This window comes from Mytilus galloprovincialis, chromosome 11 (genome assembly GCF_965363235.1).
Source record: "Mytilus galloprovincialis chromosome 11, xbMytGall1.hap1.1, whole genome shotgun sequence".
In the NCBI taxonomy this organism is placed as follows: domain Eukaryota; kingdom Metazoa; phylum Mollusca; class Bivalvia; order Mytilida; family Mytilidae; genus Mytilus; species Mytilus galloprovincialis.
The window spans coordinates 55,493,066-55,499,193 of record NC_134848.1 but is presented as its reverse complement, the minus strand read 5'-3'; positions in this window follow the sequence as shown (position 1 = coordinate 55,499,193).

Sequence of the window (6,128 nt, the reverse complement as noted above, 5' to 3'; positions counted from 1 at the left end):
TGACATTGACCTGACCTTATATTGTTATATGCATTTTCATTGATATTTCCTAATTGCATTACGACGAGATATCCGTATCCGGAATGCATTTGAATACAAATATAGTGTTGAATTAAATTTTTCATTATCTTTCTTTAATTTTCTCATTTGTTACTAGTATTCAAATTCTATCGTTTTATCATATAAATATACAGTAAGTGCTAAATAACCTCATCATAGATACCAGGACCAAATTTTGTATATACGCCAGACGCACGTTTCGTCCACGAAAGACTCATCAGTGACACTCGAATACAAAAAAGTTTAAAAGGCCAAATAAAGTACAAAGTTGAAGAGCATTGAGGACCAAAATTCCGAAGTTTTGCCAAATTCAGCTAATGTAATCTACATACACTAAACATACTTTTCATAAAATTGCATATTATAAAGAGGTAGCCCATATTTCTTGAGCTGAACTAACAATTTTCAAATTGTGTTAAACTTTGCAAAGTTTATAACAGGTAACATTAACATTATTTACAAGCAAAGTGTTACACTGATAAACATCATATAGTTATAGATATGTGTTATAGATTTGAAAAGTAAGAATGTTAAAAAAAAACAATAATCCACTAGATTTTACGAACTTTCTGAATTAAATCTAAAGGCTGTAACAAAATAAGGAAATGCAGTCCTGAATGTAAAATTTTCGCCGACAATTGAATATTTCCTTTATGTCAAATACACACATGCGTCTAATACAAATGACATCTAATTATCCTATTTATGAAACTATAAGTATTTTTTCATATTTACTTTAGATTCAGCTTATAATAGAAATGGCGATAAAAAGAAAGTCAATACTACAGGACCTTCAACTGAAAACTATTCAAATGGTACGTTGGTTAAGCATTTTTTGTAAATGATACTAACAATATTAAATCGAGAATAGAAACGAGAAATGAGTCAAACAGGCAACTATCCGACAGAATACAGAAAATAGCCTAAGGCTTCAGCTGGCTTCTAAGCAATAATGTATACTAGTTCATGGATTACCATCATGTTCTTTGAATATGACTATAAGACATCAAACTAAAAAAAAGTCCTAATGATAACTGTACAATTAAGGTCTAACCTCATTTAACTTTTATTTGTGAATAATTAAGCTCTTAAGCCAAATACAGCTAATGTAAACTATTCATGATGGCGGAAACTTTCATAGTTTTGTGAACAGTTAAATTATAACTATAACCATATCACTATTTCATGTCAACACAGTGACTACTAGTATTTAAAAGAAAGATATCAATATATTTATACAATTATTTAAATAACTATAAGAATCGATAAAACTATCCAATCTGTGTGAGATGGAATTGTCAGGATCTGTTTTAGGATAGATCTGTCAAAATTAGTTCTACGGTAGAAACATCCAAATCTTTTGTACATGTTATAGTACATATCTGGTTTAATCAGTTCTGGGATATGACGGTCCCCTTCTAGAATTGGACGATTCTGAATGGGTTCAGGTTAACAAAGTCATAAACTATGCTACATATGTCAGATGAATTGTTCTCATGACTGTTCTGGGAAAACTAGCACCTACCCAAATTTACTGCATTTTATGAGAGGTTTAAGATTACCTCAATCGTAAATGCCAACATACAGTATTCCTGGTCACATACGACACTTTTATTGACAACAAACTTAGTTGAGTAAGGAATAATGCCAAAAAAAAAACATATAAATTATAGAGATGTTGATATATGCTAGAAAGGCATCAACAAACGATATAAATAAAAAAAAATAGTGTTGAACGAAACATATCCTCAATGATAGACAGATTTTTGCACAATTTATTATTCACTATATGAATGCGAGCCAGAAAATAGTGTATATGAATCTAAAAGAAATAACAAAAGACTTCTAGTAGCCGCAACTACTCCAAATGTTACATGTCTGTTAAATTTTGTGCTTTGATTTAAGAAATATAATCATTACATGTATTTGGAACAAATGTAAATATAGAATCCAATTTCGTAGAGACACAATTTATGCCTTGTTTGCAACTTTATCATTATATTATACATGTTATAATTGCTTATAGCGAGAATTTAAGGACCATGATATCTATAAAATAAAGTTTCTCTTTGCATATGATTTTTATATTTAATTAATTTATATGAAAAAAAGTCCCATCATACATGTTAAGTGAAGTCGGTAATTGTGAAATCTAACAATGTTGGTCGAGGAATGAATGTCCTGCCATATATTGAGTAATCAAAACAATGCGCTTACAAAGAGTTTTCACGCAATTATTTACTGATATTTTCTCTTTTCAGATCACAAAGGAAGGTTATTCTTCACAATGTTCCCAATACAACTAGAAAACTGGGAGGATTTTAGTGTACAGTTTATTATCACAGCCGAAAAAAAGACGAAGGTTGAGATTCTTTCCGAATACGCAGAAATAAATAGAACAGTAGTCATTACAACAGGAGTTTCATATGTAAAAGTTCCAAGCTTAGTATTGACTATTGGCACGGGTAGAACATTTACAACCGTTCTCATCCGGGCTAGTCAACTTATTTCCGTTGTTGGATTCGTAATCGATTCATCTTATTGTTACCATAATTGTAAAAAATCTTCAAGTTTTCTTGTATTGCCCTACTCCGAATTAGGAACGGACTACTCAATTATCACAATGCCAAACAACGAGCAAAACTCCGCCATAATGGCTACAACCGCAAACACTACAATTATCGTAGAGCCTGCTTCATTCATTGGTCTAAAGATTAAAGGTGCATTTATCAAACCTGGTCAAAAATTCAAAATAGTTCTAAACTATTTAGAAGGTTTTCATATTCAAACTCATAGAAGTCTGTCTGCAACAAAAATATATTCAAACGAACCAATAGTCGCAATATCAGGAAATAAATATTCTTCTATAAAATCTGATTTGACGTGTTTTCGTAATTGTTACTATTATACAGGTAGTATTTTATACGAAAGTATGATTCCTGCTGACAAATGGGCTCGACATTTTGTTATACCGCTTTTCCAAAAGACATACACGTTAAAACTTCGAATAATTAGCCGAAATATAAATACCACCATACGTATAAAGGATTTATATAATGCATCAAGTTCAAGTTCTATGGATGGGGAAGAAATCGAGATAAATCTAGATGCCAAGTCATATTATGTTTCTGCTTCCAATCCGATCCTCTTGTCGCTTTATGTATTAATAGAAAAACATGGGATTATCATGATGGTCGTTCCTGGAATCGAACATTTTTCTAAAGAGTATGTTATTGCACCACCCAAAGATCCAAATTATACAAGTTACATTACGATAACTATTAAATCATCGGACGTCGACGGACTTCGATTTGTTGGCAATCTTTTAGCTGTGGAATCCACTGTTATAATGGTGCGTAACGAAAGTTATACATCTGTTGTAAAGAAAATGGCGGGTCCTTCAGTTTACAAAATACGTCATGTGTCTAGGAATGCGTTATACGGGATTGTTGTATACGGATTTGGCGCAGGTCAAGCTTATGGATACTCTGCAGGATTTAGGTTTTAGTTTTAGCCGCTGACTATAGTGTCTATATTTTAAGCAACACAGGATGGTTCAGGAAAACGAAAGTGTTTGTATTCCTCATATGACTTTCAAAATCAAACAATTATTTTCCTTAAAAGTTCTTAAGGCTACGATGAAAGTATCTTAATTTCTTTTCGTCCCCGACTGTTTTATTTTTCAATAAAAAAATTCAATACAAAATATAACTGTCGATAGTGATTTTCATGTTCTATCATTAATGGTGTGTATATGTCAAACAATTGTTTCACAGCTACATGTACATGTACATGGAGTTGATCACAGAAAAAGGGCGAAAGACAACAGAGTGAAAGTCAACCTTATAGATTGAAAATAAACTGACAACGACATGGCTAAAAATGAAAAAGACAAACAGACAAATAATAGAAGACATTACACAAAACAATAGAACACTAAAGACTAAGCTGGGCGGTCAGAATAATAGACGGTAGGGTTGGTGGACATGTTTGGTAAATGCTACGTTAACAAAACAGCCGTTCCCTAATCATTTTATTTTTTTTTTATTTTCTGTATTGATGATTATTCAATGATAGTTATTTTTTAATACTGAAACATTTTAGACAAATGACATTTGATTAAGCAGCTTTTGGACGGTTGACTTAAAGGATTTCTTCATCGTACTCTTCAATTCAGACTGAGAACCAGTTTAATGGGATTTTCCTTAAATTCAAAACACGCCGCAAATAAAATCTGTAAAATTGACTATTGGCAGTTTTCTTTCCCATATGTTACATGTGTTTGAGATTTTTAATTTGTCATTCAACAAAGGACTTTTCGTTTTGATATCTCGTTGGAGTAATTTTGTTCATTTACTTTTTACCATGTTTAAGTGGTCTCAAAAGTATATTGTTGGAATATAAACATTAATAAACTTTGTAAAAATAATTGAGAAAATTCACACTCGTTCGATGAACTGCCTGGCAAACAAATTAATTAATTTAGCAGCCTGAAATCTCTTAAAGTCAAAGACCTGTTCCGAAATAGCTTTAACAGGTTTAAATAGATGGCACTGGCGAATTTAGGGGAGTGCACTGAGCTTACCGTTTTTATGGATCCGGATGATATCATTTCTTGTCATGATAACAGTGGATAACTCTACATAAATATCAAGCAACTAATATTATCGTACAAAGGCTTTTAAATCAGTCAAGGTCAAACAAATCCCCGTAGCAGAAACGAGAGAAAACATAGTAATACACAAATAGATCCATTTTGTATTGTACGATATGTATATCTGAATTGAATAATCGCAATAACTCCTAGCGTGTGTTTTGGTAAACAATTCATTGCAAGCAATTACATATGGATATAAAACATTTTATTCTATCCAATGCACTTTATACTTTTCGCGCATCCAAACCAATTTTCTCAAATGTTGTAAAGCTAAGAGCTATCTAACCAACAAGGACATTAAAGGAAAACCTAATGATTGTTTTACCAAATTATAAGGGATTATTGCTGTCATGACAGGTTGGATGTATACTCAGTTTCAGACAATTTTCAAATTGAATAAACGGTCATTATAAAAGACACACTAAATATCATATGGGACAACAACTATCATATGGGACAACAACTATCAGATTTAACATATCAGAATTAAATGTAAAACAAATGAAATCGTGAGCATATAACACAAAAGAGTAACCATACAGATCTTAGTCGTCACTCTATCAAACTATCGAATATTCGTAGGGGTTTATAAAATGTGCATGTAAAGATTAAAATAATAAATTGCAGAAGTCGATCATTACTTAATTTCAAACTGTAACAAAACAAAGTTTGTTTGGTATCATATTGACAAGAATTATGATTGATCATTTTCATTTTTAATTGAAAAGAATACATTTTTTTTTATTTTCTAGGTGCTCTTGATACCTAAAACAATATAAAAAAACACAATTTTAAGGTGTTGAAACCACAATTTTCATCACAGAAGTGCCTATACCAGATCAGAAATATGAAAATTGGCGTTGTAATTGGGTTTTTTTTTGTATGACGTATATTTATGGTAATGAAAGATAAGTTTTAAAGTTTAAACTTTTGTATATCACAAACAATTCTCAATAATGAAGTGACCTAACCTTCACCTCAGACTCAATCCAGTTTACATGCACAGTTCTATCACGAGTGTCACATCAAATTCCCTTGTCATACAAACGTAAAACACTACATACAGGGTCAAATGGTTTTAATGTTATTATTGTATACAATAAATGACGACAAGTTTGTGAAAACATGGGTTTAGCTAAAGGATGCGTACAAGACTTATTTATATTTTGTGGATCACTACATATTCTTTTCATTTCACAAATACACAATGTATTCCTCATCCTAACAAAGAAAAGATACCGATAATAGCGAAACTTTGATTTCAACTTAAATCATTTATGAAAATTGAAATTGAAAAGTGATTACAGAAAAGATGACACAAGAGTCTGAAAAAAATAACAATAAGTCTATAAATAATTTAAATACATCAATTGAAAAATTCAATACAGCTTTCTGTATTCCCTTTTATGAA